The sequence below is a fragment of the Anomaloglossus baeobatrachus genome, chromosome 1 (assembly GCF_048569485.1).
Source record: "Anomaloglossus baeobatrachus isolate aAnoBae1 chromosome 1, aAnoBae1.hap1, whole genome shotgun sequence".
Classification (NCBI taxonomy): domain Eukaryota; kingdom Metazoa; phylum Chordata; class Amphibia; order Anura; family Aromobatidae; genus Anomaloglossus; species Anomaloglossus baeobatrachus.
The window spans coordinates 793,324,095-793,342,738 of record NC_134353.1 but is presented as its reverse complement, the minus strand read 5'-3'; the positions used below and the strand labels follow the sequence as shown (position 1 = coordinate 793,342,738).

Here is an 18,644-nt window from a genome sequence, read left to right as displayed (position 1 = left end):
ACTTCATTAGGCACACTGCACATGACCGGAATTTCAGAAGACATGAACGTGAGTCGTGCTCTGAAATTCTGGTCACGCGCCGTGCGCCTAATGAAGGCGGGAAGCGCTCACTCTTTTTCTGGGGTGCGGAAATGAGCCACATGCATGCGCGAGATTTCCAGGAGTTGCGGTGACGCCAGCTCGTGGAAATCATGTTATCACGCTCACAGGGGGGTGATAACATGGAAAAATGGCTGACTAGTCAGGGGAAGTAACGCCCCTGTGACAAGTCACAGGCCAAATTAGCATAGGGAAAGTGAGGTTTATAAGTCTATTTTTAAACATTCATAATACTAAATAACAGTATACAGGACTGCTTAGGGAGGGAATTTGGGCATACAGCCCTGAATGCTGCTGGGTTAGAGGGCGTAGGGGACAGGTTACCTTTAAATAAATACATTTTTAACTGTCCTCAATCCAGAAAACAATATCTGCTGTCTGTAGGGAGATTTCTGCCAATGTTTGAGCCAGTTTCTGTTTAAAGTTGGTTGTCTTTGCCCCCTCCTGATAAGCTGCATCCATAGAGCTAAAAGTCAACATTTTGTACAAATTGCAACTTCTTCTGGTCCTGCTTTTCAACCCAAGAGGAGTCACAACCCTAAATAAAATGTAAAACACAATTAGTTATACCCTTACCTTATAGTCATGATCTCTGCTCTGCTGCCCTATGAGGCGAGTGCTATTTACCTTAGCCTGCAACGTCCTCAGGGGAAGGGGGCAGCTCTCACATGGACTCTGCAAAGTGGGGACAACAAACAGGAACAGGAAGTGTTTAGTCACCCTCTGTTATCCACCCGCAGAAGACAGGGAGCATCCAGGGGTCTCCACTCAGCATCCACTGGCTGCAATCAGCAGAGCCTAAAGTGGGGGAGAAGAAGCAGCAGACACAGAGCAGGTCAGGAAATCTCCCCCAGGCTCTGTATTGTCATCTCTAAGTGTGTGTCTGACCCTTCTGTCCAAAAATATGTCTGCAGGGGCTCCTAACCTACCTGCTGCCCCCCACTGATATCTACAAAGAACAGCTACTATGTGCATAAATAACCTGCTGTCCACCTAATCTATGATCTATCTACAGTGTCTATCTATGATCTATTAATCTATTATCTATCTATCTATAGTATCTATCTATCTATAGTCTCTATCTATCCATCTATCTATCTATCCATCTATCTATCATGTATCATCTATCTATCTCTCTAGCTATCATCTATCCATCCATCTCTCTATCCATTTCTCTATCTATCCATCTATCTCTCTATCTATCTCTCTATCTATCTATTGTATCTATCGTATCTATCTATCTCTGTATTTCACTTCTACCTCTTTATATTATATAAAGATGAAACAAACTTGCAGGAGCCTGGTCAGTAGCCTCTTCTCATTAATAGGACTAACCAGGAAAAATCGGCAGGTCGGTGGAGGTTCTGGTCTGGTGGCCACAAACTACAGAAGTGGCTGCTGGACCAGGGTCTTGCTAATCAGAAGAGGGATACTGGCATGTAGGAGGAGGTTGGTAGACTGTAGTCACATTGAATTGGGTACTAAAAAGTAACATTTTAAGTCTTTTAGACAAAGTCCAAAATTGTAAATCAGTCTTAGAACAAAAGGAAATATTTGCCATTGGGGTGGAGTCTGCACCCTCCTGTTCACCAATCTTGTTTATTCGCTGTTGCTATTTTTTTTGGGTATCGTGTGTGTTTACATCCATCTCTTCTCATTTTCATCCTTCTTTCTTGTTGTTTGTTTTTGCTCTCGTTCACCAGATAAGGCTACTTTCACACATCCGGTTTGAGCCCTGCGGCTCAATCCGGCTGTGCAAGCTATGCAACGGATGCGGTGAAAACACCGCATCCTTTGCATAAGTTTTTCCTTTGCGGCCCGCCCGGTTTTTGCCGCTTGCGGCATGCTACTGAGCATGCGCAGTGGCAAAAACCGCATGCGGCGGCCGAATGCGGTATTTGCCGCATCGCGCCGCATCCGGCCGCCATAGGCATGCTTTGAGAGATGCGCCGCATCGGCCGAATGCGGCGCGATGCGGTTTTTTTTGCCGCACGAAAAAACGTGCCAGGCAACGTTCCATCCGGCCGCCGCATCGGCTAAATCTGCCGCATGCGGCAAAAACCGGATGGAACGCAAGGCCATGCGGCACAATGCGGCACTAATTAAAGTCTATGCAGGAAAATCGCAACCGGCAGCAAAAAAAAACGGTTGCGATTTTCCTGCAAAGTGCCGGATTGTGCCGCAGAAGAAAAACCGGAGGTGTGAAAGTACCCTTACAGGGAATCTGTCACCACATTTGACCTTTTTAAACTATTAATATGGACAATATTCTTTTATCACTTTATGTAAATGAGCTCTTCCAGACTATGGGCGGATGCTGCCTGGAAGATGACTCCGCCTCCAGAGCTTATTTTAAATAAAAGGGTCATTACCAGTGTGAGACAAGTAATTTACATGGAACAGGAGAAATTAAATTTGCCTTTTTGCAAACACATTTTTTGCAGCTCACTGAGCTCTGCTTTATTGAAACAATATTGCAACACTGTCTGCCTGTGAGCTGGAGAATGAAGCTGAGAGGAACCTGCAGAAAGCGTCCATCACACCGATAACGCCCCTTTTATTTAAATAATCTCTGGAGGCGGCATTATCTTCCAAGCAGCATCCGCCCCATAGCCTGGGAGAGCTCATTTACTTAAAGTAATAAAAGATGATTTATCCACAACAAGGCATCTGATACGAGACAGGCAGGTATGGCTTTTTTTCAGCATTCTATAACCTGTATGCCCATATTAACAGTTTAAAGAGGTCAAAGTGATGATAGATTCCCTTTAAGGTTGATTTTTTTAGTGGGCTCAAACAATACCATGTTAAATATAAGCCCTCATTCAGATATCAGTGATTTTCCACATATGGTAAACTGGCCCAAGTGTCATCAGTGTTTTTCATCTTATTTTTATCAGTAATTGGAAAAAAATTGTTTTAAAAACCCCCCGAAAAAACTGAGAGTCCTCATTGATTGATACCTTCTAACCCCTTAACCTCTGCAGGCTGTACTGGTATGTCCTAAGCCATATAAGTGTAATCACCTGCCGTTGCTGCGGGCAGCTGCTGGTGATTCCTGCCCATGTCAGCTGATTTGAACAGCTGACATTTGTGTCTCGCAGGCACGGGTGGATCCGCAATCCACCCGTGCCTCTTAACCCTGTAAATCACGTCAAAATGTGACAGCGTAATTTAAATGCCTGTCACGGTAAGCGTTCACTTACCCGGCTCCATCGGCGGCACTGTGATCACGGTGAGCCGATGGTTGTCATGGTAGCACAGGGTCATGTGATGACTCCCGTAGGTCGCCCGACTCACTTCCTGTTTCAGCCGAGTACTGCCCGTTTCAAGACATGAGCATTTCAACAGAAATAAGTGAGCAATCAGACTACTGATCCTTATAGTCCCCTACGGGTACAAGTAAAAAAAAGTGTTAAAAAAAATTAAAAAAACCTAAAAGTTTAAATCACCCCCCTTTCGCCCCATTGAAAATTAAAGGGTTAAAAAAATAAAAAATATACACACAATTGGTATCACCGCGTTCGGAAATGCCCTATCAAAATCAATAAATCTGATTGGTAAATGGCGTAGCAGCAAAAAAAAAATTAAAAATTACGTTTTTTTTGCCGCAAATTTTGCGCCAAATGCAATTAAGGGCGATCAAAATGTAACATTAAAAACGTTAGCTCGAGATGCAAAAAATAAGCAAAAACTGAGCCATAGCCAAATAAATTTCAATTCTCCTTTCCATTCTAGTGTTAATCACGGACAGCACGCTGATTGCACTCTGATGCCATCTGTCATGGTGGACACAGACAGAAGGCCCCGGTGCATGAACAGTATAAAATATAGGCCCCTCTTTGTGGCTGACAAAACTGCTTGCTGCTTTGGAGGTGGTGGTGGCCCCCTTACCACTTGGGCCCCTGTGCGGCTGCACTGGTGGCACCAATTGGTATTTCCCCCTCGCCATCAATATCCTGTCTGCCATTTTCAGTCTGTTGACTGAAATTGTTAAATTTGACACAAAAAAAACACAAAGACGCGAAAAGCCCATAGATTATAATAGGTACGAGTTTTACCCATGAGAAATACAGGACACATATATGGGAAAAATGGATGTCTGAGCAAGGCCTAAAATTGCTTCAGGGCTTCCCTCTTTCCTGACTTTTCAGTTTCTGATTCTCTGCCCTCCATGTGTTGTAGTCTCAGACGTTCACTAAAGATTCCCAGTTAAAAATGCCTCTTATCCTTAAAGGGGTTATCCGGCTTATTTTGAGTTTTTTTCATTATTACCCTATTGGGCTACATTGGGGCAGGTAAGTAGATAGAGACCACGTCACGGTCATGTGACCGCTCCTGCCGCGATTTTGCTGCTTCTGGTCATTTCATGTCAACATGGGCAGGGCCATGTTGACATGCAAATCTGGAAACAGCATGTCGCCTCCCTGCTGGGCTGTTCAGTGCGTGGAGTCCCCGCCCCCGTCCCTGCACCCTCCCACACATTTCCCCGCACCCCGTACTCTGCCCACAACCTCCCCCTGGACTGCTGTGGGGTCCGTGACCTGGGGGCGGGGCCTGGCAGCGGCTGCCGTGGTGTCACCGCCAGCACCGGGCCCCTGCTCAGGATCACACATTCAAATATACCGGCATCACAGATCACAGATGCCGATATATTTGAAAGCGCTGATGAGAAGGAGCGTTGCGCTTCTCATCACTGTCCTGCTGTCTGTGCTCTCTTCAGCACAGCGGTGACGTCACTACTGTGCTGATATGGCCAGAGCACAGACAGCGTGCGAACGTGCAGTAGCGGCGGGGACCAATGATGGGTGAGTATGTACTCCCTACATGTGTTCCCTATGGGTGTAGGGGGGGGTCGGTACAGAGCGCCGTGTGTGCGTGCAGAGCCTGATGTGTGTATGCGGTGCAGAGCCCGATGTGTGTATGCGGTGCAGAGCCCGATGTGTGTATGCGGTGCAGAGCCTGATATGTGTATGCGGTGCAGAGCCCGATGTGTGTATGCGGTGCAGAGCCCGATGTGTGTATGCGGTGCAGAGCCCGATGTGTGTATGTGGTGCAGAGCCTGATGTGTGTGTGGAGTACAGAGCCCGATGTGTGTATGCGGTGCAGAGCCCGATGTGTGTATGCGGTGCAGAGCCCGGTGTGTATGCAGTGCAGAGCCTGATGTGTGTATGCGGTGCAGAGCCCGATGTGTGTATGCGGTGCAGAGCCCGATGTGTGTATGTGGTGCAGAGCCTGATGTGTGTGTGGAGTACAGAGCCCGATGTGTGTATGCGGTGCAGAACCCGATGTGTCTATGCGGTGCAGAGCCCGGTGTGTATGCGGTGCAGAGCCTGATGTGTGTATGCGGTGCAGAGCCTGATGTGTGTATGCGGTGCAGAGCCCGATGTGTGTATGCGGTGCAGAGCCCGATGTGTGTATGCGGTGCAGAGCCCGATGTGTGTATGCGGTGCAGAGCCCGATGTGTGTATGCGGTGCAGAGCCCGATGTGTGTATGCGGTGCAGAGCCCGATGTGTGTATGCGGTGCAGAGCCCGATGTGTCTATGCGGTGCAGAGCCCGATGTGTGTTTGCGGTGCCGATGTGGGGCTGTTATTTGCAATGCTGTAGTGATAACAGGTCAGTGCTGGGGCAGAATATACTGACAGGGAATGTGTGTGCAGGGGGCAGGCAGGGGGCGAGGCTGGACACTGGGGTGGGGCTGGACAGTGAGGCCGGGCGGTGCCAGCTGTGACTGGGAGGTTCAGCACAGGAAGTGGTCAGTTTGCTTGTGCTGAATGTAAACAGAGAGCTGCAGAGAATAAAGGGTGAATTCAAGAGGAACAAAAGTTAGAAAACAAAAAATAACAATGAAAGGGTTCAGAGGCGGACTACTAAAATAATAAATGGAGTGGGTGCATTACAATACACGGAAAGGTTATCAAAATTAGATCTATTTACTCTAGAAAAGAGAAGACTTAGGGGAGACCTAATAAATATGTACAAATATATCAGAGGGCCATATAGAGATCTCTCCCATGATCTGTTTGTACCAAGGACTATGACAAGAACAAGGGGGCATTCTCTTCGATTGGAGGAAAGAAAATTCCTACATCAGCATAGAAGAGGGTTCTTCACGGTAAGAGCAGTGAGGCTCTGGAACTCTCTTCCTGAGGAGGTGGTGATGGCCAACTCACTGAATGATTTTAAGAGCGGAATGGATGCTTTTCTTGATAGCAAAAGTATAGAAGGTTATAAATAGCATAATCTTACAGGTAGATAGAAGAGCGACCTAGATTATTAGAGGAATGGGTGGGCTGCAACACCAAGACAGGTTATTAAACTTGGGGTTATTTAGTTTGGAAAAACAAAGGCTTAGGGGGGATCTAATCACAATGTATAAACATATGAGGGGACAGTACAGAGACCTTTCCAAAGATCTCTTTACACCTAGGCCTGCGACTGGAACACGGGAGCATCTACTACGTCTAGAGGAAAGAAGGTTTAATCATAATCACAGACGAGGATTCTTTACTGTACGAGCAGTGAGACTGTGGAGCTCTCTGCCGCATGGTGTTGTAATGAGTGATTCACTACTAACATTTAAGCAGAGCCTGGATGCCTTTCTTGAAAAATATAATATTACCAGTTATGTATATTAGATTTTATGACAGGGTGTTGATCCAGGGAACTAGTCTGATTGACGGATGTGGAGTCAGGAAGGAATTTTTTTCCCCATTGGAGCTTATTTGACACATTGGTTTTTTTTGCCTTCCTCTGGATCAACATAGGGTTGAACTAGATGGACTTAGGCGGGCTTTGCACGCTGCGACATCAGTAACAATGTGTTATCGATGCTGCAGCGATAGTCCCGCCCACGTCGCACGTGCAATATCTAGTGAAAGCTGCCGTAGCGATTATTATCGCTACGGCAGTTTCACATGCATATACCTGCCGTGCGACGTCCCTCTGGCCGGCGACCCGCCTCCTTCCTAAAGGGGCGGGTCGTGCGGCGTCACAGCGACGTCACACGGCAGGCGGCCAATTGAAGTGGAGGGGCGGAGATGAGCAGGATGTAAACATCCCGCCCACCTCCGTCCTTCTCTTTGCAGCCGGCGGCAGGTAAGGTGAAGTTCCTCGCTCCTGCGGCTTCATACACAGCGAGGAACAACATCGCACCTGTCGCTCCACCGTCATTATGGAAATGTCGGAGGCTGCAGCGATGATACGATAACGACGCTTTTGCGCTCGTTCATCGTATCAAAAAGGTTTTACACGTTGCGATATCGACTGCGACGCCGGATGTGCGTCACTTTCGATTTGACCCCATCGACATCACACGTGCAATGTCGCAACGTGCAAAGCCGCCCTTAGAGTCTCCCTTCAACCTTAAAAACTATGAAACTATAATGTAGGGGTGATTTATATGACAATACAGCACAGATTAGCTTAAACTCAAAAATTTTTGTTATGTCGGACAACTCCTTTAAATTCTCTAAATCATGTAATATGTAATATGTTCTTAATGTTCAATATATAGTGTAAACTTCAGTTCTTCAGTTGATATGGGCTATGAATGTTGACCGTAATACAAAAAGAACATATGAAGCTGCTTTCATGATGAAGGTGTCTTTGGTGATTGCACTATCCTTTTCGCCAAGTTCTGCTTTGTTGATAACTGAATAAAATATTTTAGTGTAGGACTGCCTCAAATGAGATTTGCCGTGACGTGGCGAGGCAGCTCAAGAAATTGCAATTTTTTGCCAAAAATCTCTAAATTTTTATAAGTACAGTTTGGAATGTTTAGTGCTGAAGTGCACATTTAGTGCTGGCTTTTTGTTTTTTCTTTGTTGATAACTGTGTACATTTTATTAAATTATAGAGAATCTGTCAGCAGGTTTTTGCTACCTCATCTGAGGGCAGCATTATATAGGCATGGAGATTCTGAATCCAACAGTGTATCACCTAGATTACTGACAGCATTTGTTCTGATAAAATCTGAATTTTTAGCTTTAGTCATGTAGCTGAGCCCAGGGAGTTGTTACCCCCCCCACACACACAGCTAGATCTCTATATAGATTGTACATTCACAATGAGGTGTCAATCACAGCAGGGTGCAGACTGCCAAGCACCTGCCAGATAGACCTAGCAATGATAATTTCCAAGTGATAAAGCATTTACTTTAAGTAAAGAACAGCAAATGGCCTGGTAAGAGAGGCATAGTTAATTTTTGTTTTAACCCCTACAGCATGCTGGCTTACATTATAGAAACCTGCTGACAGATTCCCTTTAAGGGTTCACGCACACAAGTATATAGTCTCTCATGCGATAAAATCAGATGCTTTCTGTGAATGGCACTTGGCTCAAACTCTGTTGTGTGAGCCGAGTGTCATTCACTGTACACCGTGTGCAGAATTATTAGGCAAGTTGTATTTTAGAGGATTATTGATCAACAACCATGTTCTCAGTCAACCCAAAAGACTCATAAATATCAAAGCTTAATATTATTGGAAGTTGTAGTTTGTTTTTTTTTTAGATTTGGCTATCTTAGGAGGATATCTGTTTGTGCAGGTAACTATTACTGTGCAGATTTATTAGGCAACTTAATTAAAACCAAATATATTCCCATGTCACTTGTTTATTTTCACCAGGTAAACCAATACAACTGCACAAAATTTAGAAATTAACATTCTGACATGCAAAACCAAAACCCCAAAAAAATTAGTGACCAATATAGCCACCTTTCTTTATGACAACACTCAACAGCCTACCATCCATAGATTCCTCCACAGCCTCCCAGACACTTTTCCGAGAGGTGTACTGTTTTCCTTCCCTGTAGATCTCACATTTTATGAGGGACTGCGGATTCTCTATGGGGTTCAGATCAGGTGAACAAGGGGGCCATGTCATTATTTTTTCATCTTTTAGACCTTTACTGGCCAGCCACGCTGTGGAGTAGTTGGATGCATGTGATGGAGCATTGTCCTGCATGAAAGTCATGTTTTTCTTGAACGATATCGACTTCTTCCTGTACCACTGCTTGAAGAAGTTGTGTTCCAGAAACTGGCAGTAGGACTGGGAGTTGAGCTTCACTCCATCCTCAACCCGAAAAGGTCCCACAAGTTCATCTTTGATGATACCAGCCCATACCAATACCCACATCCACATTGCTGGCATCTGAGTCGGAGTGGAGCTCTCTGCCCTTTACTGATCAGCCTCTGGCCCATCCATCTGGCCCATCAAGAGTCACTCTCATTTCATCAGTCCATAAAACCTTTGAAAAATCAGTCTTAAGCTATTTCTTGGCCCAGTCTTGACATTTTACCTTATGTTTCTTGTTCAAAGGTGGTCGTTTTTCAGCCTTCCTTAACTTGGCTATGTCCCTGAGTATGGCACACCTTGTGCTTTTTGATACTCCAGTAACGTTGCAGCTCTGAAATATGACCAAACTGCTGGCAAAAATGGCATCTAGGCAGCTTCTCGCTTGATTTTCCTCAATTCATGGGCAGTTATTTTGCTCCTTTTTTGCCAACGCGCTTCTTGCGACCCTGTTGGCTATTTGTCATGAAACGCTTGATCGTTCGGTGATCACGCTTCAAAAGTTTGGCAATTTCAAGACCGCTGCATCCCTCTGCAAGACATCTCACAATTTTGGACTTTTCAGAGCCCGTCAAATCTCTCTTCTGACCCATTTTGCCAAAGGAAAGGAAGTTGCCTAATAATTAAGCCCAACTTATATAGGGTGTTGATGTCATTACACCACACCCCTCCTCATTACAGAGATGCACATCACCTGATTTACTTAATTGTTAGTTGGCTCTCAAGCCTATACAGCTTGGAGTAGGACAACATGTATAAAAATTATCATGTGATCAAAATACTCATTTGCCTAATAATTCTGCACACGGTGTATATGGGCATTATAACATGATTTACAAGAGCTGGCAAAGCTCTGCAAATCCCGCACATGTGTGCTGCTCTATGTGGCAGCGTAATTGCGCCTCTGAAGCCGTGTGTACGCTTCCCAGGCTTCAGAGGCACACTGCGTACTTCGGGTCACAGAGGTATGATAAAAATGGGTTTTTATTAATGTCGAGTTGGACTAAAACATCTTCTACACTTCTAAGAAGTGTTTTTTTTTTTTCACAAGATTTTAAAGTGTGTAGGAATTTTTATCTATTTATCCAGAACAGCATTTAGAGGTCAGACATTGATGTTCGATGAGAGGGCCGAGCTCCCAATATTTGTATTATCGAATTAAAGGCAGAGCTCTGTGCAGACAGTCATGCGGTCTGACACTGATTGGCAGCATGCATTACACCACTCCATCCGATGGTTTGCATTGTGCTTAGTGATGTAATGCTTGAATGCAGCTGCCTAGCCAAGGAAACCCATGTCAAGGAACTGATGCTCAGTTTTCATGCTAATGTGTAATGTCGGAGGAGGTTTGGAGCTCTGCAGTTAAGAAGTCAGCAGAGCATTGGTGACTTTGATGCACTATGTGCCTCAGCACTCGGCGACCCCTCTGTATGTGGTCTCTACTTTAAGGCTGAATTGTTCTTATTCCTAAATGCTTCCAATTTTAATAAAAAACCCTCACAGTTGATGGAATATTTAGGAGGGAAAAAATATGGCGACTGAATGTGTTACAAAAATGGCACCTTATACAGTATCATGCTCAAATTCACTGAGCTCTTTAGATTGAGCCATTCTGTCACAACTTATACTGTGTATGGCACAAAACTTGCTGAGTGTCAGGATTACATCTGACGCTGTTCACACAGCATAGTTGGACACTCCACACAATACTGCTTTTGAGTTGCACAGAAAGGCTCGGGCATCAACTAGCTGTGCTTTTGTTAGTAACTGGGCATGCAGGAGTTAATTTCTGCTAGCCTGTGGATTATTGCTTGAGTCACATGTTGCAGGAGATCTATCACAGTTGCCTCTGTACTTTTGTAAGATGGTGGAGCCTGTTCTCCCATGCCGATGATTGCTTTATTCGATCTATGTCCTTGTGCGTCATTATCCTGTTGATGGTTGACTTCTGTGTGCTGTTTGGTGTTGTGGAAATACTCTAGTTGTCTGATTATTTCCTCCATTCCTTTAATTTTCTCCTGATCACGTATTGTGTATACCTCTATGAGCGATTGCTGTGACTTTGAGTTTTGGTTTCCCCCGACTGTTTATTTGTGTGGGATTAACCACTCCAATTCCCGGCCCTCGCCAGGGTGGAGGGAGGTGAGCCACTAGACCAGGGTTGCTAGGGCAAGGATGGCGGCCCAAACATTGTCACCTTCAAGCGTACTTTTGAAATCGGAGTCAGCTAGGGTTCTCCTCGTCTGAGGGACAGTTTAGGCTCCCCTATTACTAGTTACCCTGTCACAGACGGGATTGTGAGGGGATGGATTTTATACACCTGTAGTAATGGGACTGAATGTAAAACTTGAATTCAATGATTTAGAGGTAACTTCTAATACTTTTGTCGATATAGTTTATTTACAGATAATTACAGCCATTACAGATAAAACACATTTTAAATTATCACTATAAATTCCACCTTACTGTGTCATACAGAATCTGGAAGACACACCATTGTGCCTATCCCAATTATCAGTATTATTTTTCGCACCTTCTCTACTTACATAGGGAGAATATTTGCATCATTTTACTATAGGCAGAACCAAATAATTGGATCTTTTATGGAGAATTTGAAAGAACGCAAAAAACTGAAAAGATATGCCACTTTGTGGACGCAGGGGAAGTGACCCAAAAACCTAATGATGTTAACATTATGGAGTAGTGACAGAAAAAAGTGGCGTCTAGTTTGCTGAACAATGCACCGTATGATTTAATGGCGCATTTATAAAAAGGCTGATCCATGTGAATGAGGCTGAAGGTTATTCTAGAATAACAAAGATGTTTTCACAATGTGACATCTCATAAAAGGGGTCAAAGTATTTTCTCAAAGTTGTCTTTTTAATCAGATTTCCAGCTGTCAGCAGTATGATGCTTTCCTATGGGCAAAATCCATTTAACTTTAAATAGATTTATTCTGGAGAAATCTAACTTTACTACTGCTTTGTGTTATTGCAGCAGGTCTTTTTTTTATTATACTATTATTCAACAGATTATCATAATTTTATGAGATTAATACCCAGGGCTTGTCAAGAAAGATAAAGCGACATAATACTCTCTAACCCATACACCCATGTAGATAAAATAAACTTTAGGCCCCCTTCACACGTCCGTGATACACGTGCGTGTTTGGCCCGTTTCCGTATATACCGGAGACACGGCCAAACGTGCACCAATGTTAATCTATGATTGTGGTCACACGTCCGTTATTTCATTATGTCCGTGTGTGCGTGTCCGTGATCCGTATGTGTTTGCGTTTGGCACGGATGCATGTCCGTTATCTGCACGGAGCACGCACACGTGGACACAATGAAAGTCTATGGGTATGTGCACACACGTTAGTAAACACGTATGCATATACCTATAGTCCGTGTCCGTTTGGTGTTTTTATTTCTAGTGATGTCGGCTATTCTTTCTATTTCTGTGTATGTCGGTCAATCTCCCTGAGTCCGTCGGTCAGTCTCTCTGTCTCTCTGTCGGTCTCTCTGTCTGTCTGTCCCTCTCTCACAGTCTGTCGGTCAGTTTCCCCCCCTCTCTCATACTTACCGTTCCCCGATCACCGGCGCAGCGCTGCACGGCGTTCACACTGCTGCGGCGGCTTTTACTATTTTGAAAAAGCCGGCCGCCCATTAAACAATCTCGTATTCCCTGCTTTCCCCGCCCACCGGCGCCTATGATTGGTTACAGTGAGACACGCCCCCACGCTGAGTGACAGGTGTCACACTGCACCCAATCACAGCAGCCGGTGGGCGTGTCTATACTGTGCAGTAAAATAAATAAATAAATAATTAAAAAAAAACGGCGTGCGGTTCCCCCCAATTTTAATGCCAGCCAGATAAAGCCATACGGCTGAAGGCTGGTATTCTCAGGATGGGGAGCTCCACGTTATGGGGAGCCCCCCACCCTAACAATATCAGTCAGCAGCCGCCCAGAATTGCCGCATACATTATATGCGACAGTTCTGGGACTGTACCCGGCTCTTCCCGATTTGCCCTGGTGCCGTTGGCAAATCGGGGTAATAAGGAGTTATTGGCAGCCCATAGCTGCCAATAAGTCCTAGATTAATCATGTCAGGCGTCTATGAGACACCTTCCATGATTAATCTGTAAGTTACAGTAAAAAAACACACACACCCGAAAAAATCCTTTATTTGAAATAAAAAACACAAACACATTCCCTCATTACCAATTTATTAACCCCGACAAACCCTCCATGTCCGGCGTACTCCACAGTCCTCCAGCGTCGCGTCCAGCTCTGCTGCATGGAGGTGACAGGAGCTGCAGAATACACCGCCGCTCCGGTCACCTCCACACAGCAAATGAGGTGAGTAGCGCGATCAGCTGCTGTCACTGAGGTTACCCGCGGCCACCGCTGGATCCAGCGGTGGCCGCGAGTTACCTGACTGACAGCAGCTGATCGCGCTACTCACCTCATTTGCTGTGTGGAGGTGACCGGAGCGGCGGTGTATTCTGCAGCTCCTGTCACCTCCATGCAGCAGAGCTGGACGCGACGCTGGAGGACTGTGGAGTACGCCGGACATGGAGGGTTTGTCGGGGTTAATAAATTGGTAATGAGGGAATGTGTTTGTGTTTTTTATTTCAAATAAAGGATTTTTTCGGGTGTGTGTGTTTTTTTACTGTAACTTACAGATTAATCATGGAAGGTGTCTCATAGACGCCTGACATGATTAATCTAGGACTTATTGGCAGCTATGGGCTGCCAATAACTCCTTATTACCCCGATTTGCCAACGGCACCAGGGCAAATCGGGAAGAGCCGGGTACAGCCCCAGAACTGTCGCATATAATGTATGCGGCAATTCTGGGCGGCTGCTGACTGATATTGTTAGGGTGGGGGGCTCCCCATAACGTGGAGCTCCCCATCCTGAGAATACCAGCCTTCAGCCGTATGGCTTTATCTGGCTGGCATTAAAATTGGGGGGAACCGCACGCCGTTTTTTTTTAATTATTTATTTATTTATTTTACTGCACAGTATAGACACGCCCACCGGCTGCTGTGATTGGGTGCAGTGTGACACCTGTCACTCAGCGTGGGGGCGTGTCTCACTGTAACCAATCATAGGCGCCGGTGGGCGGGGAAAGCAGGGAATACGAGATTGTTTAATGGGCGGCCGGCTTTTTCAAAATAGTAAAAGCCGCCGCAGCCGTGTGAATGCCGTGCAGCGCCGCGCCGGGGATCGGTGAGTATGAGAGAGGGGGGGACACTTCAGTCAATCGGGGGATTAGCGGTCACCGGTGAATCCTTCACAGGTGACCGCTAATCAGTACTCGACACAGACAGAGCCGCGGTATGAGGATGAAGTCGGGTGAAGTTCACCCGAGTTCATTCTCATCGCGCAACTCTGTCTGCTGTCAGCCGACATTTATAAACGACATTGTGCATCACACACACGGACATTACACACGGACATTACACACGGACATTACACGTACACATACACGTTAATTCCACACGCACACACGGACGTTCTGCACACAAACACGGCTAGCATACGCAATTCATACAGGTGCCACACGGACCATAAAAACGGACACAAAAACGGGACACGGACCCGAAAAACGGCCCGTAACACACGTGCGTGTTTTTCACGGACGTGTGAAGGGGGCCTTAAAGTGTATGGCCAGATTTTTAAGTGACTGTAAATGCATTGCATTACTCATCTTGTTCTGATCCTGAGTCGATATGATAGTCAAGAGTATTACAAACAGAAAAGTTAGAATATTCTTCTTACCGGTTGCTGTGGACTTACAGCTTTATATCAATGGTTAAAAAAAATAAAATTACCTATGTGTAAATTACTGTCATTTTTTACATAGTCCCTTTGTTTTCACATACTCATAAATAATTGGACAATTTACATGGTTTCATAGTCTACTGTAGCCTAGTTCATGAGAACCTTCTAGAGAGATAGCAGAAAAGTTAGGACTGGCCAAATCAATAATTGGTTACATTGTTTAAAGGGAACCGGTCAAGTCCCCGGTGCACTCAGAATCAGGAGCAGTTCTAGGTGCTTATCTAGAATCCTTACCTAACTGTCATCTAGTAGCATAGATAAAGAGATCTTTAGAAATAGTATTTCTAAAGATCGTTTATTAGATGCTAATGAAGGCTGTGACTAGTCGAAAGGGTGTTTAGTTTCCTGGCTAGTTGCCCCACTTAGCATGTTAGCACTCCCCTCTGAGCATAATAACCTGCTTTACAATGGCCAGTGTCATGGCAACATCATACAAAGCTGTGCATGTGCACGGCTTGTTACCTGTTAGCATTGAGTGCCTTTGATGACAGGTGTGTGCGTTCCGGCTTCAAAGACGTTCACTGCCCATGATCGGAAATCATCCACACTTCCAGTCATGCACACTACTCAAAAAGCTGGGTGTATGTGTCCCTTGCTTCAAAGAGGACTAGTGTGCATGACCGGAAGTGTGGGTGACTTCTGATCATGGGCAGTGAGCATCTTTGAAACCAGGGTACATACACACGGCGTTAAAGGAGCTCAATGCTTACGGGTTCAAAGCTGTGCACAGGCGTGGCTTTGCATCACATTGCTATGATGACGGTCATTGTATAGCAACACTTATCTAACTTCTACTCATATAATCACAACCCCCCAAAGCGGTCTCTTAAGGATTATAATCCCTGGCAACATCTGGATCGAGGACAAGAATGAGATTAAGATTGATATATTGCTGCAATTTCTGTATCTGTTACAGACAGTTCCTTTGTACATCCTCCAAAATATTATAGACAGCTACATAGACCAAAACGTTTTCTTTGTGGAGGATTGAAACCTAGACTATGTGTATAAGAATTAAAAGGGTTGTCCACTTCTTGGACAATCCCTTCTCATTCCCTTTGTTCACCCCCATAAAAATAAAAAAGCCTATACTCACTTCTGCTGCTGGCTCGATTCCAGTGGTGTCAGAACTCGCGATGACGGGTCTCATTGTTAAGACACGTGAGTCCTGCGAACAATCAACGCCGGCTTTAAATCTAAACAGATTTTGAAAGCTGAACCTAAAACTTCGGAAACCCTTCTCTAAAATAAACCAATTTCTCATACCTCTCTCTTTCCTAGTTTCCATCTTCTTATATGTATCCAAGACTCTCCCCTTATATATTTCAGTGTTATGGAGTTTTTTCCCCTCCCAGAGGAGGAATGGCAGAAGATATTTCTTCTGACACATCGCATGCCTATTGTATGTCAGGCTTAGGAGAAAAACGTCAAGATTTTATCTCATTGGTATAGATGGTCAGACATTTTTCATGTCATCATCCTTCCATCTCTGATACATACTTCACATATGGTGGGAATACCCCACTATTAATACCATTTGAAAGGACATAAAAAAAGCATCATTAAGCACATGCTGACAGCTGCTCGAACAGTAATCCCCTGCAATCGGAAAGCAAGAACAAGTCCAACTAAACATGAATGGGTGACCAAACAGGATCACCTGATGATCCCTTCACAATATCTAGCCAAGCCAAGAACATTCTCATGAGGGTGGACATATTATTGTCAATGTCTAGACTAACGAGATGTCTTCAGGAATGTATATCCAGGGGGGGTTTAGCTCAAAATACAATCCATTGATAATACTCACAACCCACCCAGTTCTGGAACAAGATTCTATGGAGAGGTGAAATAAAAAATAACTTGTACCAAAATTGTGAGAAGAGAATTGTATTTAAAGGAACGTCTCAGGATTAGAAGTATGCCACATCATCTGTTATGCATGGTGAAAGCAGTGTTATGGCATGGGCATCTATGCCTGCCAATGGAACTACGTTACTAGAGTTAAATGACTGACATGTTGCAGGATGAATTATAATGAAGTGTATAGGGTGGTGGGTTTGTGGGGGGGGGGTCACAACCTGCGGACTACATGAGGCCCTTAGATACATAGGTTTAAAAAAAGATTTAGATGCATCAAGTTCAACCTTCCTCCATCAATTATAAATTTTTGGCACTAATTTATCTATAACTGATATCAGACTTCTTGAACGATAGTGGATTGTAAACAAGACCGATGTTGATCTCCTGATAGATGGGAGTCCTAAAAATGGAATGAAAACTGATTAGATATTTATGTTGTGATGTTTATGATATTTTATTTTGGCCCATGGAGTTTCTTCAATCTGGCAATCTGACCCTTGGACCAAAAAAGCTCCTGGAATACACGGCTACAGTGTAGAATCTTCTTAGATTCGGTCAAATGGTGCAAAACTCATAATACTGTACAGAGCAGACTGTCAATGACCACAACATACCATAAAAGCAACTCGATAACTTCTTACTGTAAAGTAATGGAATATTCTTCAATGGAAAAGTCAGTCATCTCTCATACTGATAGTGCATCTGTTTTACTTACTGAGGATAAAACTAAAGGTGGCAGCTGAAGATGGCAGCAGTAATACCTGGAAAACTTAGTATGATGTTCATGCATTACTGACTTGAACCTGTGAAATGGATGGACTGTGTAAAAAAAATTGTAAACAGTTAATGCAATATATTTTTAAAACTATTGAATTAAAACAGAAAGTCTACACTGCAAACTCTGGGAAGCCAGATAATTCCTAATGTAAGGCAAAAAGTCATTTCAAGCGTCTTATCTCTCTTGGGCAAAAGCAAAAAGAGAAGATAGATAAGAGCAGCTCAAGTCAACTACATAAACCTTGTGCAGTGCTGCTGCCTCACAGTAACCGGACAGTGCAGAGCAGTGCGGATCCTCTGCACCCATAAAGAGCGTTCAGAGCAGAGGATCAGTGGCCATAAGCAGAAGATCAGTGGCCATGAGCAGAGAATCAGTGGCCATGGGCAGAAGATCAGTGCCATGAGCCAAGGAGCGGTGGCCATGAGCAGAGGCTGCCACACTCATTACTGAAGAGGACTTCTGCAGACAACCTGTTACTGGCATGGACAACCTTGTTAGCAGCAAACACTGAGGAGACAGTAACCAAAGCAACAGGTACTAAAAAAATTACAAAAACCCCCCACACCCAGATGAAAATGAGTTTATATTACGAAAAAACAAGGAGATTTTTTTTAATGAGCTCCAGTTTGAGTTTCTCTGTATCTCCTTAGCTAATATACTTAAGAAAGCTTCCATTTTCTGTTTGAACATTAACTTACAGGCAGGGGTGTACATAGAAATTGGGGTTCCATGGCAAAGATTCAAATTGGGCCCCCAATTGCCATTAAACAACACATCAAGATCCTGTGATTGTGCTGCAGAGGCCCATAGGGGGTCACAGAGGGCTATCACCACATTTTCGACCTATAAGCTGCAGCCACTTATTCTGAAGCTGCGGTGCAGGACGCGTCTACGTCATACACACGCGCTGGCATTGAGGTCCTGCGAAGGCACACTTTGATCTGCCCTGCTCAGGGCAGATCAAAGTGCACCTG

At 44.6% G+C, this 18,644-nt stretch overlaps 1 protein-coding gene across 2 annotated transcripts in view; it reads left to right on the top strand.

Annotated features, from left to right (window-relative positions):
* The first annotated feature begins 17,950 nt into the window (after nt 1–17,950).
* Nucleotides 17,951–18,644, top strand: part of ARL14EPL (ARF like GTPase 14 effector protein like) — a 75,083-nt gene continuing 74,389 nt past the window's right edge. For both annotated transcript variants that reach the window (XM_075341888.1, XM_075341887.1), the window contains exon 1: nt 17,951–18,204. The gene's annotated coding sequence lies outside the window, so the exon portion shown is untranslated. The remainder of the gene's footprint in view (nt 18,205–18,644) is intronic.